This window comes from Ovis canadensis, chromosome 3 (genome assembly GCF_042477335.2).
Source record: "Ovis canadensis isolate MfBH-ARS-UI-01 breed Bighorn chromosome 3, ARS-UI_OviCan_v2, whole genome shotgun sequence".
In the NCBI taxonomy this organism is placed as follows: Eukaryota; Metazoa; Chordata; class Mammalia; order Artiodactyla; family Bovidae; genus Ovis; species Ovis canadensis.
Genome location: NC_091247.1, coordinates 139183331 through 139203817, shown reverse-complemented (window position 1 = coordinate 139203817; position 20487 = coordinate 139183331). Strand labels below are relative to the sequence as shown.

Sequence of the window (20487 nt, the reverse complement as noted above, 5' to 3'; positions counted from 1 at the left end):
CCTTCACCCTGATGGTGATGGCGCAGGCTGGCACCAAGAAGGTCCGGAGGCCTCAGGTCAAGGCTGAGGGCAGAGATGGGTGAGCAGGGTAGCTCTTATCATACGTCACTCACAATCCTCTGAAAAGATGGTCTGAACACATTCTTCTCAGGGATCAGGACTGGTGACACAGAAACACCTCACTCAAAGCAGCACTACTCACAGAAGCCAAAATGCGAACAACGCGAATATCCACCAGCTGATGAATGGAGAGACAAAAGGCGACATCCCCCTACAATGGCATACCATTCTCAGTAAAAATGAATGAATCACCCACGCCTGCTACAATTCAGATGAGCCTTGAAAAACGTTATCCTGAGTGAAGGAAGCCAGTCACACAGGATCACGTATTGCATGATTCTACTTGTATGAAATGTCCAGAAGCAGCAAATCTATAGAGACAGAAAGCAGATCCATGGTTGCCAAACTGCCTCCGGGCTGGGGGGAATGGAAGTGACCGGTGAAAATATGAGTTTCTTTTAGGACTTAAGAAAATGTTCTAAACTCAATTATGGTGATCATTGTGCAAGCCTGTGAAAATAGTAAAAATCATTGAATTGTACATTTTAAATGGTTGAATTGTGTGGTATGTGAATTATAGCTTAATAAAGCTGTCACAAAAACAGGCAATCCACAAAAGCATAAATCAGCCACATATATAAACTAGGGACTTTGCAGACCAGCATAGGATCCAGGGGACAGAAGGGAAGATTTTGTTTAGATGCTGAAGGTAGGTGGAGCAGAGTATCCAAAGAACTGAAGTCACTTTAAAAGATGAGCATTTGAGTCTTCCTGTTGACATGGAAATATCTGAGTTTAGTGCTGAGGCAGCAACAACAATTTAAGTGGAAAGCCACAGATGGTGGGAAAACCCATCAGTAAGCCATGTCATGAATAATAAAGTTGATCTGATTGTTCATTTTTGTGCCCTGTGCCTCAAGGCCAAAATTGTTCGTAGTCAGTGCTCAGTAAATGGTGACTATTTGTCATTGTGATAAACACAGCTCTGATGATTCAAGCCAGTCCGAATGGGAATAGACTGCCTAGAGAGGCAACGAGCTCCTGTCCCTAGAAGTCTGGAGAACAAGGCGTGCTAACCAGCTGTTCTCTGGGTTCACTGTGGGGTTCTTAACTCACGTAGGGGTTTGGACCAGAACTTCCCGATCTTCCCCACTCTGAGAGCCTCGATCCATGTTCTGCTGTCACAGAACGTACATGCTTTGATTGGACAACCACGAATGTCCTCCAAACCAAACTTTTTATTTTGACAGAAGATGTAGTCAGAAATTATTAGAACAGGCACGGGGAGACAAGTAGGAAGGTAAGCCTCCTAATGGAAGAAAGGAGACAAGCCTACAGCCTGGAGGTGATGAGGTCTCCAGCCTGCTCTCCCTTCGTTATACCCTGGTCTCCACTGATGCCAAACTGGACGCAGCCGTCTACTGGACAGACAGCCAACCGTAGCTCAGTCATCGTCGTCCTTCCTCTTAATTCTGGTTCTCTGTCTGGAGCATGCACACCAAAATCGCCCAGGCTGCCCCTGTATTTCTTTTTAATACAAGAACTCTTTTAATTTTTAAATGATGTTACTAATTTATTTTTGAGTGCACTGGGTCTTCATTGCTTTGCAGACTTTTCTCAAGTTACGGCGAGCAGGGGCTTCTCCAGTTGCAGTGTGCGGGCTTCTCGTTGCAGTGGTTTCTCTGGTTGCAGAGCACAGCCTCTGGGAGCCACGGGCTTCAGCAGTTGTGGCCTGTGGGCTCAGTAGCTGCAGCTCTCTGCTTCTAGAGTGCAGCCTCAACAGCTGTGGCACACAGGCTCAGTTGATCCGAGGCATGTGGGACCTTCCCCGACCAGGGCTTGAACCCGTGTCTCTTGCATTTGCAGGTGGATTCTTTACCCCTGAGCGACCAGGGAAGCCCACCAGCTTCCTTGCAGCAGCCAGGGCTGAGCTCTTGGCCTTGGCTCTGCTCTCACATGAAGACCTCCAGAAACACACCCTTCTCCTCTCCCAAGAGGATGTAGGCTACAAGTCCAGAGCACTTCAGGGTCCATGGTCAGAAAGAATGAGATACCTGCCCTTCAGGAAAGAAGATAGTGACCAGTCCCCAGAGCCTGACACTCCAGGGACACACCCAGAGACTGAGAGAGGACCCAGATGGGGTGAGGTGAGGACAACGTGCAGGAGGTCTGAGTGATGGGAAGGGGAGACAGAGTCACTGGCTCCCCAGGAGGATGGGCCCCTAAGGAAGGAGTTGCACAGCCCACCTGCCCACATACCTCCACTGCCAGAAAAAAGCATTCCTAAGGGTGATTCAGGTAACCAGACAGGAGTGCAGGAGGGGGAAAGGAACTGCAGGGACCTGGGTCTCCACTACAGCCCACACGCCTACCCTCACTCCTGGCCCTGGGTCTCCTGCATTGCAGGCAGACGCTGTACCATCTGAGCCACCAGTGGCCTGGGTTGCTTGGCAATGGAGCTATTGTCCAGTGGTCTTTTGTTCTGAATTTCCTGCCCAGCAACCTGAAGACAAAGGCGGGGAGTTAGGGGAAGGAACTCCAGGCCTTTATTCCCTCCTGTTTTTATTCACACATTCACTCACTCGTCCACTTAGGGTATTTGCTCATCAGACAATACCCTAAACAGTGTGGTGTTCCTACCTCACAGACTATAGCCCGCCAGGCTCCTCTGTCCATGGGATTTTCCAGGCAAGAATACTGGAGGGGGTTGCAATGCCCTCCTCCAGGGAATCTTCCTGACTCAGGGATCAAATCCCAGTCTCCTGAATCTCCTGCGTTGTAGGTGGATTCTTTACCAGTGAGCCACCAGGGAAGCTCCAAAACAGTGTGGGGAAATAGCTTTTTGGTTCCTTTCATACCAGTTCAGTGCAGGTAGGAGCCTCCTGTGAATTAAGCAAGGTATAGCCTGAAGGTTTCTATTGAAAGGTGAATATTAGGAGCCCTTAGTCGCTAACTTGGTATATTGATGGTTCAGCAGCCTGGAGACCACCTTCAGATCAGCAAACTGACACTCCCAGGGGCAGGGCCTGAGAGAGGGGGGCTGAGGACAGCAGCGTACTTTGATGGGAAGAAGAACCGAGTGTCAGCACTGAGTCCAAGTGCCCTCTGGGGAGGCAGGAGGTCTGGTGGGGAAGGATGCTGAGGTGAGCTCCCTTACCAAAACATTGCCTGAAGTTTCAGGCTGTGACGGACTTCTGAGTATTCATTTTTCAGCCCACATCCCCCAGCCTCAGAGAAATCTAGGGATCTGCTTGAAAAGAGCCCTTTGTGGTCTGAAAAACATCCCCCAGATACCCCTTTAAAAACCCACAACTAGTGGGGTTGAATAGGAACCTTTGGAGAGGAATAAATTAGGAGTTTGGGATCAACAAATACACACTGTTGTTGTCCAGTCACTAAGTCGTGTCCCACTCTGCGATTCCATGGACTGCAGCATGCCAGGCTCCTCTGTCCTCCACTCCCTCCCAAAGTTTGCTCAAATTCATGTCCATTGAGTCAGTGATGCCATCTAACCATTTCATCATCCATCGCTCCCTTCTCCTCTTGCCTTTCTCCTCAACCTTTCCCAGCGTCAGGGTCTTTTCCAATGTGTCAGCTGTTCATATCAGGTGGCCAAGGTATTGGAGCTTCACCTTCAGTATTAGTCCTTCCAATGAATATTCAGGGTGAATTTCCTTTAGGATTGACTGATTTGATCTCCTTGCTGTCCAAGGGACTCTCAAGTCTTCTCCAGCTCTACACTTCAAAATCACAGACACATACTACTACTGTATATAAAATAGCTAAACAACAAGAATGTTCTGTATAGCAGCGGGAACTGTATTCAATATCTTGTAGTATATTCAATATCTTTCCTGTATTGGAAAAGAATCTGAAAAAGCATATACATATGTCCATGTATAACTGAATCACTTTGCTGTATAACTGAAACTAACACAACACTACGAATCAACTATACTTCAATTTGAAAAAAAGAGCCTTTGAATGCCTTGATACTTCACACTCATCAGAGTCCCAGGGTAAGGCACATTCTGATACACTAGCCCAGGCACCCAGTCCAGCCCTGGGTTAAGAAGAAGGGCCCCTTCTTGCTCTCCTGATGCACAGGAGCTGTGACCCTTCCGCATCTGGTTCAGAAGAGAAAGTTGCACAATGCAGGTGGGGTGGTGAAAAGTCATGGGCAAGGCATGATCTTCTGAGAGCTCTCCCGGTCTCCAGATCTCACCGCTTCATCCCGGGAAACAGCCACTTCTTAGGCCGTTCCAAACCGTCTCCGCAGTCAAGAGTCATGGCCCACAGGAAGTGATCATTTGTGCATGGTAAGCTGGGGTAAATGCTTGGGAATAGGTGTGCTCTGGCCACGCAGAGCCTCCCTCTGACACTCAGAGAGCTGGTGGGCCCAGTGCATCACACAGGTATAGCTCACTTTTGGCACAGCTGGTGTGACCAGCCACCCTGGCAGGGAAGCTCTGGCTTGGGGAGGCCATTCTGTTCTGGTGAAGTAAGGAGCTGAGGGAGGAACAGAAAGAAATGAGATGCAAGCAGCTATGGCCCAGCCCACATTGGAGAAAGGGCTCAGAGATCAAGATTCATGGGAGCTGGCGATAAATTCCCAGAAATTCTACCATAAACATCCAGCGTGAGGTTAATCACCTACCATAAACTCAACCACAGATCATGGAGAAGCAGGACTGGGGGTGCGGGGGGGTCTCCTCAAAAGTGCCCAAGGCCAGCCCTGCCCACCTCTGTTCCCACCTCCTGGAGAAGAAGGAAGTAAAGACTCCACCTAGTGACATCTGGCTGTGCCTTGACAAATGACTCCTATATGGATCTGTTTCCTCTCCTGTTATTAGGGGTGGGGATAGCCAGCCGTCAACATTAACACAAGTTTTATGATTCTATATATCACTCAAGGAGTCCAAGGAATTTGCCTTCAATCTGAAAACAATGGGGATTTTCTCCAGAGGGTAGAGCCTAATGATGATAAGCAGGTATTTTCTGAACACCTGCTAAGTTCTCCCTGGATACATGTAATTCAAACTCAGCCCCTGCCCTCAGGACACACAGGAGCCAAGGACAAACAGCCACTCACATGCCCACCCTGTGTGCATACATCCCCTCTGATCCTAACAGCTAGTCAGCCCCTTACCCTCCCCGCTTAGACACACACTCATCGTCCAAGCGTGAGTAGTGCCACCTCTCCCACCCATCACAGCCACGTGCATGCCACCCTTCAATGCCCATCACACAAGTCCCTGTACACACACAGCTAAGTCATCCAAACCAAGACACCCAGGTATTCATTATTGCTGAGGACTCCTGACTGCAAGTGACTGAGACCCAAGTCAAATGGGCTTAAGCATGAAACAGCATGTATTTGCTTACATAATTGGGAAGTTCGAGATGTATATTTGGCTTTGGTATAGCCAGATGAGGGACTTGATCATGGCATCGGATTTTCTCTCCTTCCCTCGACTGTTTCCTTCTGTGTGGGCTTCCTTCTCAGCTGACCATGTCCACGCTGCAGCAAGGATGGCAAACAACGGAGAGCCACTTTCCCAGTCTGTATGGCTGAAGTTCCAAAGCTGACTCCCATTGGGTTGACTGAGGTCACGTGCTCCTCCTGGAACCAATCACAGTAGCGGGGGGACTGGGATACCAGACTGTGGGCCAGGCAGAGGACAAGGTGGTCAGCCCTTCCCAAACTCTATAGAAGAAGGGCAGAAGAAGGTAATTCACCAAAAGAAGAAGAAGAGATGCTGGGCAGGTAAAAACAACAGGTGTTCGCTACTCACTGTAATCCCAATGTACACAAAGGAGATGTGGAAATATAGAGGCTGTAGGGATAAAAAGATATTGGTGTACCCAGCCGTTGTATAAATATAAATCCTGCCTGGTCAAAGTCTACCTTTTCTACTTATCAAGGAAATATTGATCTCAGATAAATGAATGATTCAGACATAGGATATAGGAATTCAGAGAAAGAGAAGAGCTGTTTTAAATGAGTTTGAAAAAAAAAAAAGAGTTTGGGCTTGATGGAAGTGAGTTTAGAAAAGAAATCTATGAAATGCAGTGAGTTATTGGATAAGAACAGGTTTCCTATGAAAGAGCAAGGCCAGGTGGGGAGGAGGGGATGGGATTGAGGGTTTTGAAGGCCAGACAGTTTATCCTATAGGTCACAGGGGCCAGGGAAGATGTGGGCTGGGAGGAAGACACGGTTAAAGCAGTGCTTTAGGAAGATTCAGGGGGCTGCAATGTGTAGGTTAGATGGTAGGGGCTAAAACTGGCAGGACACTAGACTAGCCTTCTCACTTGTAAACTGCAGCACAAGTGAGAAGGCTTGTGGGGTGCCAGGAGCAGGGTGGTGAGAGGATGGTAAGAAGAAAGAACCAACAGGATATGGCAGTTGATTGCCTGGCTGAGTCCAACATGAAGGGAAGCGAGAAGGTGACTCAGAGGCACTTCCAGTAGCTCCCTTCTGACCCTGGCACCTTGTGCTCTAGCAGACTGCAGCTCACACTCACCACGAGCTGCTGGACCTTAGAGTCAGGGCACAGCTTCTTGCAGACAGGACAGCATCCACTAGTATCTATGTCTGGTTCCCATCCCTGCGCCAACCTCTGTCTGGCAGGGCATCCATCCAGAGAAGATGCCGCAGAGGGAATGTGTAGACTCCCCCCTGAATACACACAGTTTACACCCGTCACCTTACCTTTGTTCATCACATGCACGCACCCACACACCCTCACACCAGCAACAGGGTGATGAGGCCACCATGACATCTTCTGTGGTCCTCAACAGGAGATCCAAATCTGGGAGAACCTGTTTTCTCCCCTCCCATCATGCCATGCTTGGAGAACAGGGTTTGGCTCTTGTCTGACTCTGACGAGGGACCTGGACAAAAGGTAGCCAATGCAAAGAGATGTCTGGGACAAGGAGATGAATGCAAACCACATTCTGCAGACCTCTTAGGTAGCTGGCACTGAGAGTATGCTCCTTGGAGAAGAGGCACAGACTGCCAGAGGAAGAAGGGGCATTCATCTGTGTGGTGGTGATTGCGGTTTAGTTGCTAAGTCGTGTCCGACTCTTGTGACCCCATGGACTGTAGCCTGCCAGGCTCCTCTGCCCATGGGATTCTCCAGGCAAGAATACTGGAGTGGATTGCCATTTCCTTCTCCAGTTCATCTGTATGGCCCCTGGGATATGACCAGCACCAGCAGGAAGGGGCCCCCAGAGAGAGAGTTCTGTGAGAAAAGACTCCCCAAAGCTCAAGCTTTGGACAAGTGCAGCCTGCCTTGTCACCTGGGAAGTGGTGGCAGAAGTTCAACAGATGGGTTGGCAGGGCCCCAGACACATGTTCTGAGACCTACTATGTGCACTGTGAACTTCTCTTCGTGGAAACTTGCGAAGAGTTTGTAAGTTTATCCATCCAGGCAAGGATGGGTAAGTGCTCAAGTCCACATGGCTCTGAAGAAGACTGGGCTGAACGCAGTGGACTCCTCACTTGTGGGCCTGACCAAGCCTGCTGATGCATGTCCTACTGCAGCCAGTGTGACTGAAGGCCAAAGGATACTGAATGCGATCAGAAGAATTTTGTAACCACTTCCCAACTGTGTGAAGCTGGGCACACTACTTAATCCCTCTGAGGTTCCTTTTCCGCAGCTGAAAATGGAACTACCTAAGGACTGGTCTGATGATCAGGTAAGTTGACAGTTGTAGATTTTCAATCAATTTAGCTCGACTCTCATCACCTCTCCCCCATGTGCAGCCTCCCCATTCCTTCACCACCTTCAGGACCAGCAGCCCATGGAACTTGTGTTCACACCCACTTTGACTCATTTGCCTGGTGAAAATGAAGTCCTTGAAGGATGGGACCATGCCTCATGCATCTCTGTGTCCTCTGCAGTGTCCACTCAGCCCATGGGAGGTGTTCACAAGGCAGAGAGCGATCGTTCAGAAGGGTTGAGGGTAACTGGAGAGAGGTGGTGGTTGCGAGTATAAGAAGGAGTCTCTGGGATTGTAATAAAGGGATAACATGCAAAACTCTGCTGCAATGCAAAACAGAAGCTTGCAAATCCAATTCCAAGGAAGCCAGCCATGCAAACTGAGCTCTGCCTGTGACACCCACTCTGCTTCCCCAGCTCCCAACCCAGGGCTCTTTTCCCTGCCATCCTTCATGATGATGAAGGTGATGATGTGGGAAATAAATGATGGTGATAATGATGTCAGCTTTCATTTGCTGGGTTCCCACTAATGGTCAGAGAAGGCAATGGCACCCCACTCCAGTACTCTTGCCTGGAAAATCCCATGGACGGAGGAGCCTGGTAGGCTGCAATCCATGGGGTCGCTAAGAGTCGGACACGACTGAGCGACTTCACTTTCACTTTTCACTTTCATGCATTGGAGAAGAAAATGGCAACCCACTCCAGTATTCTTGCCTGGAGAATCCCAGAGACAGTGGGCCCCCGTCTATCGGGTCGCACAAAGTCAGACACGATTGAAGCGACTTAGCAGCAGCAGCAGCAGCACTAATGGTCAAAGTGTTAGATCTCTTACATATTTATAATCATAAAATAACCCAGGAGGAAGGAAACATTACCCCACTTTACAGATAAGGAGTCTAAAGGTCCTTCAAGATTTGACCTCAAGTCTGGGATAAGTCCAAAGCCTGGGCATGCTGTTTTCAGTGATGCTTTCTTATAGAGTCTGTGTGAATAACCCAGAAGAAATGTCCCCCCAAAATTTGTCTTCTTTTATTTAGCAATCCAAAATATATATATTATATTCAGTCACTGAACATCTAAATTACCTCTCTTACTTAGTAATCCAGACAGACCTAGGGGACACCTCCCCCAAAAAAGAAAGCCCATGAGAGCAGAGACCTTGACTGCTTTACTGACTACTATATCTGCAGCCTTAGAAAGTGCTTAGAAAGCACCTTCCAGCATATGATGAATGAATTCACTAATCACTGCTCAGTCTATGCCATTGTGTGTGTGTGTAAGTGTGTGTATTAGAGAGGGTAGGAGAGCAGCTCAGGGCAGATCCGGTCGGTACTACCTACCACCCAATATCCAACATACCTTCCGGGATTCCTTGGTCTCTAAGGGCTAAGACAACTCCAAAACAGATCACAGTGACACAACCCGTAGGTCTAGTGACAAAGCTGCTGACCTGGAAGGTGGAATTGGGCTTGGTCCCAGCCAGCCCAGCCAGCTGGAACCTGTTTAGCCCCAAGGAGTGTTAGGCAAGCTTCTATGGCAACACAACGCAGTCTGTGTTTTTGCATTCCCAACAGAATTCCAGCCTGAGGCCAGGATTCCCCAAGGCGTTGCTCCGGTACTGCCCTCTCTCTCCTTCCTTGGTTTCCCAGGTGATCATCTTGGAAAGCTAGGAGAAGCACAAGCCACAGAAACGGCCTCCATGACATGGGAGACAAAAGTGAAAGTGGCTCAGTCATGTCCAACTCTTTCCGAGGCCATGCACTATACAGTCCATGGAATTCATCAGGCCAGAATACTGGAATGGGTAGCCTTTCCCCTTCTCTGAGGATCTTCCCCACCCAGGGATCGAACCCAGGTCTCCCACATTGCCCGCGGATTCTTTGCCAGCTGAGCCTCAAGGGAGGCCATTTCCCTACAAGAGGGCCATTTCCCTACCAGATCAGAGCTTCTGGCTCAGGTGTGTCCCGCTGCAAAAGTCAGAGTCCCCAGGCCTCCTCCTAGTCCCATGGGCCCATGGTCCCACGACCCCCACATTTGCAGCCACAAGAACCCTCCCCCTGCAACCACCCCTCCCCACCCACAGCCTGACTCTATTTCACATGACAGCCAGCTCCTACACAAACTCCCTCTCCACCTGGTTTCTTCACCAGACTCTCCTCTCTCTGGCTCCACTCCTTCCTACAGGAAGCCCTCCCAGACTTTCCCTCTCAGACTTCTCCCCTGGTTTCCCATCCAGGACTCTGATCTGGTCTCCCAAAGTTGGGCATGGGTGTAAGTACCCATGACTTAGGAGTTTCCTTAAGGCAATAATGACAGCTTTTAATCCTTAGAGAAACTATAAAATCAGCACTGTCTCCATTTTACAGCTGAGGAAACTGAGCATCAAGGTTGAGAATAACTCTAACGGGAGAACTGGGCCCTGTCTGCCTCCCTGCCTTACCCCTCCCTCTCTCCCCATCCCTTCAGGGTCTTACCATATGCCAGGCACTCCCTGAATCATAGACTTTTTATAACCCCATTTAATCCTCACAATTAAACCTATGAGGAAAGTACAGTTAGTCTTATTTATACATTAACATGCAGAAGTTTAGGAACTTTAGATCCATTCTGTAAGGTCCTAGGTGTCAGGATCAGAATCCAGCCCAACTCTTCTGGCTCCGAAACCCAGTTAGGTTTCCCAGTCCCGCTGGGTTTCCCCGTCCTAAGTCTAACCAGACACAGGGGATAGGGTACAGATCCTCCAGGCCAGCATGAAAGCGTTCAGTCATCAGCCAGCACCTCTGACAAAGGAAGATGACTTCCAGAAGGCCTCCAGAAGTTGCCCTGCTGATCTGTGGGGGCGTAGGAACCCCAGGATAGCTGAGAGCGCTAGCTGACCTCCTGCTCCCATTCCCTGCCCAGCTCACAAATCCTGTGAGCTGACACACCCTCAAGACCTTTCACTTCTGCGAATTCCTCCACCACCTCCAAAGTGCTCTAGGCTTTGTCATGAGAATTCTTTATTTTTTTTTTCATTTTCATCTTAAGAATTGTTTTCAACAGTTCTTGAAACAACATATACAGCCGCAGCCGATTAAACTGGGAAATCAAATAACCAGTCTCAACTCAGTCTCTGAATTGCTGTGTGATCTTAGACAGGTCACTTCCCCTCTCAGAGCTACAGTTGTTGCATCTGTTCAATGAAGGAGCAATCCCACTTATTTTTAAAATTCCTTGAAATTACATGTTATTGTTAGTGACATTTAAATTCGTTTCGTTTTTAGAACTTTGATCTTCCCAAAGTGATTACAATGTCTTGGGGAAAACATTAAGCTTGAAATCACACCTGATTTGGGCACTCAGCTTTGTTCTCTCCTATATAAAATCAATTCTATAATGCTAATGTTGGCAAGAGATTTTCTTTACCCCTGTGCAGTCCCCATATAGAACTACTGCTGGGAAGGATAGGGGCACAGGATACTTAGGGAGTTGAAGATCAACACGTACACATTGCTCTATTTAAAATGGATAACCAAGAAGGACCTATGGTATAGCACAGGGAACTCTGCTCACTGTTATGTGGCACCCTGGTGGGAGGGGAGTTTGGGGGAGAATGGAGACATGTATATATATATATATATATATATATGGCTGAGTCCCTTTGCTGTCCATCTGAAACTATCACAGCATTGTTAATTGGCTATACTCCCATATAAAAGAAAAAGTTTTTTTTTTAAGTTAAAAAAAAAAAAAAACCTACCACTCTGATGGGTGAAAACTATAAACTCTCCTCCAAGAATTCACCCATCCCCTGTCTGTTGCCTCCTCCTCCGTTAAGGGGCTCCTGTGGTACGTCCACTCTCACCTGCCCTCCAGAGTCTGCTGCTGCTGCTGCTAAGTCGCTTCAGTCGTGTTCGACTCTGTGCGACCCCATAGACGGCAGCCCACCAGGCTCCCCCGTCCCTGGGATTCTCCAGGCAAGAACACTGCAGTGGGTTGCCATTTCCTTCTCCAATGCTACATCCCTGCAATACCAACCCTTGACCAAAACAGCATCAGCTCCTTTAAGTAAATGCCTTGATGTGATGATTTAATTGCTAAGTCATATCTGACTCTTGCGACCCCATGGACTGTAGCCTGCCAGGCTCCTCTGTCCATGGGATTCTCCAGGCATCAATACTGGAGCGGGTTGCCATTTCCTTCTCCAAAGTAATGCCTTCCTCCCTTTCAAAGGAGCATCACCGCCCTACTTCACTGATTTCTGCTCCTGCTATTCCTTGAATTAGCCAGTCCTCCTTTCAGTCTGGTCTTTTCTCCCTTTCAATAAGGCCCCAGCGATGGTATTTCAAAGCTTGAGCCTGTTTGTGACTCCTCCTCTCTGCTGTGAGCCCTGAGCTGTCTCGTCTGTGCTTCTGATATGTCTGCTGTTTGGCCTCTGCGTTCTTTGTTACTCAGGTGCATTTTTCTCTGTGCATCCCATCTTTCAAAGTGTGTAAAGTTCACTTCTTTCTCTGATGGGGTAGGAGATGCAGGAAGTGAGTATGATTATATACAATTTTTCCCCAAATCCAAATTTTTTCAATATCTACCAAGTCTGTATATATATATTTATTTATTTATTTGGCTGCACCAGGTATTAGCTGTGGCACGTGGGGTCTTTAGTTGGGGTATGTGGGATCTAGTTCCTCAACTAGGGATGGAACTCAGGCCCCCTGCATTGGGAGCCTGAAGTCATAGCCGCTGAACCACCAAGGAAGTCCCAATACTCACGAAGTCTTTTTTAGTGCTGTACAATATCATACGAGTTAAAGGCATATACAATATAGTCACAATTTTGAAAGGTCATACTCCATTTGTTGTTATTATATGACTATTTTTTAATACAGAAAATGTGATGTGGAGATGAAATGAAAATAAATATTAAATTAAGTGGAAGTTTAAGTATTGAAAGGGAGAAAAGGCTAGACTGAAGCAAGGACCGGCTAATGCAAGGAGGAGTAGAATGAGGGAAAAGGAAAGGAAGGGATGTTCCTTTGCAAAAGAAGCGGTGTAGCGATAGGCGGGGGCGGGGGGCGGGGAGTGTCTCTTTTCACTCAGACCTACAGTGGGACATGGGGCCCAGAGTCCCAGGCCCAGAGGACAGTGGGAACAGCATGCCTCGAGGGGACAAGAGCAAGCCACAGCCTGGGTGGTGAGGAGACCTCCTGGGGGAGGAGGTGCCAAGGAGCAGATTTCTGAATATGGTGCTGAGACACCTGAAATTCCTGAAAAAGTCTGCGTAGCAAAGTCAGGCCCAAGAAGAATGCAATTGGAGGTATGTCCGCACAGCCCACCACCTTGCAGAGAATTAGCCATAAACCTTATCTCTCCACCCCCGGAGAGCTGGGGAGAGCTATCTCTGCATTCCCCGGAATTCAGGCTGAGTCAGCCCTGGGGGTTGGGAGGCCTGGGCCGTACACCTGAGTCACCCCAGAATGGGTGGTCCATCCGGAAATGAAGTGGGAGCAAAGAATGGCCAGGATCGCTGATGCCAACAAAGGCTAAGTGTCTTGGATTCCTATCAGCCAGCCCCTAGCCAGAAATTTCTCTCCCAAGAAAGTTAGGTCCCGGGGCTGGACAGCACTGTATTGCAAGCAGCAGCTTTGGACATTCAGGACAGTGAATTTCTTGTGGCCTGTGAGTTTTCCCTCTCTCTGCCACCATCAACTACTTCTCCAGCTTCAAAAATGGCAGTTGGCTCACCTTCTTTCTTGGGGGATTGGAACAGGACCCAGAAGGGAGCCCAATCCTAATTCCAGTCTGTCCCCCTTCCCCCCTGAGCAGAGCCCTGGCTTCCGTGGAGGAAGGAGGAGAGAAGAGGCAGTGTTCCTTGCTGTCTGTGTCCCTGAGAAATTCTCCAGCTCCCTGCCATGTTCCCTCCCGAGGTGAGAAGGGGCCCCAGGGACAAAGACGTGCAGCCGCGAATGCACTCCTCTTCCTCCTCGCAGAGTTAGGGGAGAGGTGACCTCACTGCCCGTCTGAGGCTCCTAGACACGTAGGCTTTTTCCCTGAGGCCCAGCCCCCCACCGCCTCCGCACTGCGCTTGCTTTGCTTTGCTCCAGGTCGTCCTCTCCAAGGGCCCAGGGCCCAGGCAGACTGTTCTACAAACACCACTTTGATCCTGTCACTCCCCAGCTCAGAACTTCCTTTGCCTTCAGAGTAAAGGTCAAGCTCCTCATGAAGGATGGAGCTGGGTCCTTCCTGCCTGGCACTAGCTGCCTCCTGTCCCAGCCCCAGGGCTCTGCCTGTCCCTCCTGCCGCCATCCTTGGCACCTGCACCAGCTGAAACCTTACCCTTGCTGCAGGCCCTGGCTCCAGCAAACCCTTGCACTCTGCAAACATTTACTGAATGAAAATCACACACCAGGTACCTCCCCACACCACCCGCCACAGTCAGCACAGTAGGAAATGGCCCCTCCCACAGAGACCCCAAGAACCGACCTTTGTTACACTCTGGGCTGGGTTATACCTATCTGAGCACCCCTCCCTGATTGTAAATCTGAGCCACAGGCATCTGACAGGCAGTGGACAAGGGCGAATGAAGCAGTCGTCCATATTCGTCTCATCTGATCTGCACAGTAACCTTGGGAGTTCAGTATCTTTATCCTCATTCACAGACGAGGAACCCAAGGCTTAGAGAAGTGATTTGCCCATCCAGTTATATCTGGGGCTCAAGCCAGGGCCCCCAGATTCCAATCCAGGGCCTTCACGCCTGCTCTCTAAGGCACTTCCTCAAAATCAGGGTGGTGGGACTTCCCTGACAGTCCAGTGGTTAATAAGGCTTCGCCTTCCAGTGCATAGGGGGCAGTTTCAATCCTTGGTCAGGGAGCTAAGACGCCACATGCCTAACGGCCAGAAAACCAAAACATAAAAAAAGAAGCAATATTGTAACAAAATCAATAAAGACTTTAAAAATGGACCACATCAGAAAAAAAAAAAAAAAACATAACAGGGTTCTGTCTTACAAGTTTCCATCTCCCTCAGCACCCAGCACAGGAATTTGTTTGATTCACAGAATGAGAGAATGAATGAATGAATGGTTCCAAGAGTCAATTCTATCCAGGTGAATCATTTTCTCCGCTCTCCTATTCTTCTCCTCCGCGTTTGTTTTTTCTGTCCTCTCCTCTCTCTCACCCTAGGCCCTAAGGATCCAGCAGATAAGGAGGAAAGAAGCTGTAATTGTTCTCACTGATTCCAGGGATTGGATTCAGGCCCCAGGATCCAGGCCCCTAGATGGGAGGACAAGAAGGCTCTGCCCTCCACCCCACACCCAGCTTGATAGCAAGGACCCAGCCCTCACCACATCCTCCCCAATTTCTGTCCAGAGCCAGGTGGGGCAGGAGGGGAAGCAGGGGCAGCCTGGGAGCAGTGAGGGGGTGGAGAGGGGCCTAAGCACATGACTCACCGCCCTTGTGCCTTCCGGGAAGGGGAGTGAGGGACACCTGGACGCTTGAAATTCCAACCCTTCCCCAGAGAGACACTTAGGTGTCTGGACAGGAGGAGGAAGAGCTCTGTTTACCTCAAACTAAAAAGTAGCCATGGCAACGGAGGCCAGGGCCATCTGGGCAGGGAGCAAAGGTCTTGACAAGAGTGAGGGCCCTGCTACCAGCCTGCCAACTGGGCCACTTGCCCAGATGGTGCCACGCAGGCCTTCTCTGGCCGAGCACCCCCTTGTGGGCACAGCCTGTCCTGAGAGCTGGGGGGACAGTCCTGAGGGAGAATCCACCCGTTTTACAGATTCACATGTGTTCCCACCGCCTCCTTACCTCCTTCCTTGAGCCTTCTCTCTGATGACAAGAGACAGACAGACAGACAGACACTGAGCCAAGGGGAGCTCTTGGCCTCTGTGCTGAGGCAAAAAGGGAACGGGGAGCTGAGGCATGTACTGGGAAAGGGCAGAGTGGAGGTGGCGGTCAAGGAAGGCTTCCAAGGCCCCATATAAGGAAGAGAGTGATCCAGGCTAAGGAAGAAGCAGTGTCCTCTTAGCTGACGTGAGGCCGGATGCACCATCACTCTCCTCGGCTACTCGTCAGAATCATAAACTCCTGGTGCCCAAAGGGACCGTCATGGCTGCCACTACCATCCTTAACAACATCCCCTCACCCGCTGCCTGTATCCATTCCCATCCTTTCCTCCCCACTCTGGGATGTGGCCCTCACTGTGCTCTGAGTCAGGCCCTTCAGCTGCACTCCGAACTCCACCCCTTAGAACCTCACTACATCAACTGGCTTCTCTCTCTGGTCCTGCTCCTCTCACCTTCATCCTAGGAGGGATTTTTCCCCTCTATCTGTATCCTTGCTCAAGACCCTTCTGCCCTTAAAAAAGCAAAGAAGGGGACTTCCCTAGCAGCCCAGTGGTTAAGACACCACAGTTCCACTGAGGGGGCACAGGTGCAATCCCTGGTCGGGGAACTAAGATTTCACACGTCATGCAGACAAAAATAGAATAGACAAAAAAAAAAAAAAAAAGGTGAGGAAGAAGGGAAAGAGGGAAGGAGGGAGGGAAATTATCCTTGACCCCTCTTTTTGTTCTTCCCCTAAGAAAGAGGCCATATTTGTTCTCTATTTTCATCTCTTCCTATCTACTCTGACCCCAGCCACCAGTCCCAGAAGTTATTAAAGCCATCCATGATCAACTGAGAGCCAAGTCTGGTAGACCATTTCAAGCTTTTCCTTATCTGACCTCCTGCAATATTAGAGCGGATACTCCCTCTGTTTTGAAAGATGATTTCCTTAACCTCCTGACATCGCCTTCGGAATTTCTTACTATCTCTCTGGCCACTTCTTTGCACTCCTGAATTCTCTTTATCTACCCACCATTTGTATCTGTAGCCCTTAATCTTTTTGGTGGGCCATACTGCAACAAACTGGAAAATTCTTCAAGAGATGGGAATACCAGACCACCTGACCTGCCTCCTGAGAAATCTATATGCAGGTCAAGAAGCAACAGTTAGAACCGGATATGGAACAACAGACTGGTTCCAAATAGGGAAAGGAGTACGTCAAGGCTGTATATTGTCACCCTGGTTATTTGACTTAAATGCAGAGTACATCATGTGAAATGCCGGGCTGGATGAAGCACAAACTGGAATCAAGATTGCCAGTAGAGATATTAATAGCCTCAGATATATAGATTACACCACCTTTATGGCAGAAAGCGAAGAACTAAAGAGCTTCTTGATGAAAGTGAAAGAGGAGAGTGTAAAAGCTGGCTTAAAACTCAACATTTAAAAAATGAAGATCATGGCATCCAGTCCCATCATTTTATGGCATATAGATGGGGAAACAATAGAAACAGTAACAGATTTTATTTTGGGGGACTTCAAAATCACTGCAGATGGTGACTACAGCCATGAAGTTAAAAGATGCTTGCTCCTTGGAAGAAAAGCTATGACCAACCAAGACAGCATATAAAAAAACAGAGATGTTACTTTGCTGACAAAAGTCTATCTAGTCAAAGCTATGGTTTTTCCAGTAGTCATGTGAGAGTTGAACTATAAAGAAAGCTGAGCGCTCAAGAACTGATACTTTTGAACTATGATGTTGGAGAAGACTCTTGAGAGTCCCTTGGCCTGCAAGGAGGTCAAACCAGTAAATCCTAAAGGGAATCAGTCCTGATTATTCATTGGAAGGACTGATGCTGAAGCTGAAGCTCCAGTACTCTGGCCACTTGATGTGAAGAATAGACTCCTTGGGAAAGACCCTGATGATGGGAAAGATTGAAGGCAGGAGGAGAAGGGGATGACAGAGAATGAGATGGTTGGATGGCATCACTGACTTAATAGACATGAGTTTGAGCAAGCTTTGGAAGTTGGTAACGGACAGGGAAGCCTGGCGTGCTGCAGTCCATGGGGTCGCAAAGGGTTGGAGTGACGATCAAGTGACTGAGGTAAACTGAACTGCACCCTTTTGAGACTCTAAAGCACAATCACAGATTTTCAGCATCTCCCATACAACTCAGGGGGCTCATGGACTCAGGAAACCGTCACAAAAGCCAGACTGAGAGCCTCAGCCTTGGATGTTAGGATCCCCAGGATGGTACCTCAACCTCCTCTGGCCAATCCCATCCACTCCCAAAGATGACAGCTCGTAGACCCACACCTCCAGACTCTCAGGAAAGTTTCAGACCCATATTCCTGATTGCCACCTGAATATCTCTCCCAAGTCCCAAAGTCAGTATGTTCCCAAACTGAAGTCATCGCCTTAACACCACCCTCCTGGCCTTCCTTCCTTTCATAATCCTTGTCTGGTAGACACCATTACTGCCTCCAAAGCAAGAAAATTGGGAGTAACCCAGCGATGGTACTCTATAACATGCCTAATATGGTTGTTATGAGACTAAATGTGATTTGTTCAATATTATGGTTGCCATTCTTTCATCTTTTTTCCCCCTTATATCTAATTAGATACCAAGACCTGCCAGCTCTAACTTCTAAACTTCCCTTGAATCTATTTTCTACTGTTTCCACACTAATTCTCCCCTAATCTGGGCATTCATTATCACATGCCTAGATGACTGCAGTAATCTCCAGTCTTGTTCCTTCCTATTTTCCCAAGTTATACAGCCAAAATGGTCTTGCCAAAATGCAATTCTGACCATGACACTTCCCTACTTAATCTTCATTGTCTTCCTAGATCCTAAAACAGTAGCCCCCAACCTTCGGTGTCCTCCTAGGGAGCTTGTTATAAATAGGGGTTCAGACCCCAATCCTTTGCAAGCCTAGGGGGTACCTTGGCACATGCACTCATAACACGTTCCCTGATGTATCTGGTGTAAAGGAAAATTAAGACGCAAAGAAGGAAAAGCTCTACAAAGCCTGCAAGGTCCTCCTTGACTTGGCCCTCAGCAACATTTCCCATTTCATCTTCTGCCTCTTCCTTCTATCCACTACACATTGATTCTCCCCATAGTCAACAAATATTTTTTGAGCACCTAATAAATGCAGGCATTGAGGACACAAGGGTAAGCGAAATAGACATGGCCCCTGACCTTACAATTTAGTTGGAGAGAAAGATAGTAACTTAATATTCATACTAATGAACATGTAAATATTGAGGCTTCCTGGGTAAAGAATCCACCTGCCAATGCAGGAGACACACGTTCAGTCCCTGGCCCAAGAAGATCCCACATGTCATGGAGCAACTAAGGCTGTCCGCCGCATCACTGATTCTGTGCTCAAGAGCCCGGGAACCGCAACTACTGAGGCTGTGTATCCCAACTACTGAAGCCTGAACACCAAGAGCTCACGCTCTGCGACAAGAGAAGCAACTGCAATGAGAAGCCCAAGGACAGCAGCAAAGAGTAGACCCTACTCTCTGCAACTGGAGAAACGCCCTCACAGCAACAAAGGCCCAATGCCCTCACAGCAACAAAGGCCCAACGCCCTCACAGCAACAAAGGCCCAACACCCTCACAGCAACAAAGGCCCAGCACAGCCAAAAGCAAAGAAATAAAGTTGTTTTTAATATAAATAAATAAAAAGTAGGGAAAAACTTAGGGAAAATGGACAAGATTTGCCCCTAAGCTGATATGGTGATGGAGGGTGGGAAGTGTCAAGGATGACACCTCAGTTTTTGCCCTACGCACCTCTTCGGATGGTGATACCATTCCATGAGAAGGGGAACATTAGAAGAAAGTCACACGAATATCAGACAAAAGGGACTTCAAAACAAAGAATATATCTGGGATAAAGAAAGACATTATAGAATGACGAAGAGGCCAATTCATCAAGAAGCTACAGTGATCCTAGATGTGTGTGCACTCAACAACAGAGTTTTTAAAAACATAAAAGAGAAATTGAAAGAACTGAAAGGAGAAGTAGATAAATCCAAAATTATACTCGGAGGCTTCAATACTCTTTCTCAGTAATTAATAAGATAAATAGAAAATCAGTAAAGATGTAAAAGACTCAAAAAATATCATCAACCAATGTGATCTAATTGATACATAAAAAATTTCACCCAACTACAGCAGAATATATATTTTTTTCAAGTGAACATTTATAAGAATAGTTTATATTCTGGGTCAAAAAAAAAACAGATCTCAACAAATTGAAAAGAAATGAAATCATACAATCTATGTTCTCTTCCATAAGAGGCTTAAAAATAGAAATTAATAGCAGAGTATATCTGGAAAATCTCCAAATATTTGTGAATTAAGCTACATATAAATAATCCATGGTTAAAACAACTCACAAGGAAATTTAGAAAATATTTTAAATTAGTTAAACATTTTGGGACACAGATAAAGCAGTGCCTAGAGCGACTTCACTTTGACTTTTCACTGTCGTGCACTGGAGAAGGAAATGACAACCCACTCCAGTGTTCTTGCCTGGAGAATCCGAGGGACGGGAGAGCCTGGTGGGCTGCCGTCTATGGGGTCTCACAGAGTCGGACACGACTGAAGCAACTTAGCAGCAGCAGCAGAGGGAAATTTATAGCATTAAATATTTACTTTTTTTTAACCCCTTGAAATTAAAAGACACTTACTCCTTGGAAGAAAAGTTATGACCAACCTAGATAGCATATTCAAAAACAGAGACATTACTTTGCCCACAAAGGTCCGTCTAGTCAAGGCTATGGTTTTTCCAGTAGTCATGTATGGATGTGAGAGTTGGACTGTGAAGAAGGCTGAGCGCCAAAGAATTGATGCTTTTGAACTGTGGTGTTGGAGAAGACTCTTGAGA

The 20487-nt window shown here is 47.9% G+C and overlaps 1 long non-coding RNA gene across 4 annotated transcripts; it reads right to left on the bottom strand.

Annotated features, from left to right (window-relative positions):
* Nucleotides 1-1280: 1280 nt before the first annotated feature.
* On the bottom strand, nt 1281-15297 carry LOC138435747 (uncharacterized). 4 transcript variants are annotated; one of them, XR_011255219.1, is made up of 5 exons: nt 15208-15297; nt 6773-6954; nt 5856-5897; nt 5446-5683; nt 4003-4569 (listed from the first exon to the last, which is right to left on the bottom strand). It is a non-coding gene; the product is annotated as an uncharacterized lncRNA (long non-coding RNA). The 4 variants fall into 4 exon arrangements; XR_011255218.1 differs by lacking the exon at nt 5856-5897 and having other exon boundaries at nt 1281-4569; XR_011255217.1 differs by lacking the exon at nt 4003-4569 and having other exon boundaries at nt 5416-5683.
* Nucleotides 15298-20487: the final 5190 nt, after the last annotated feature.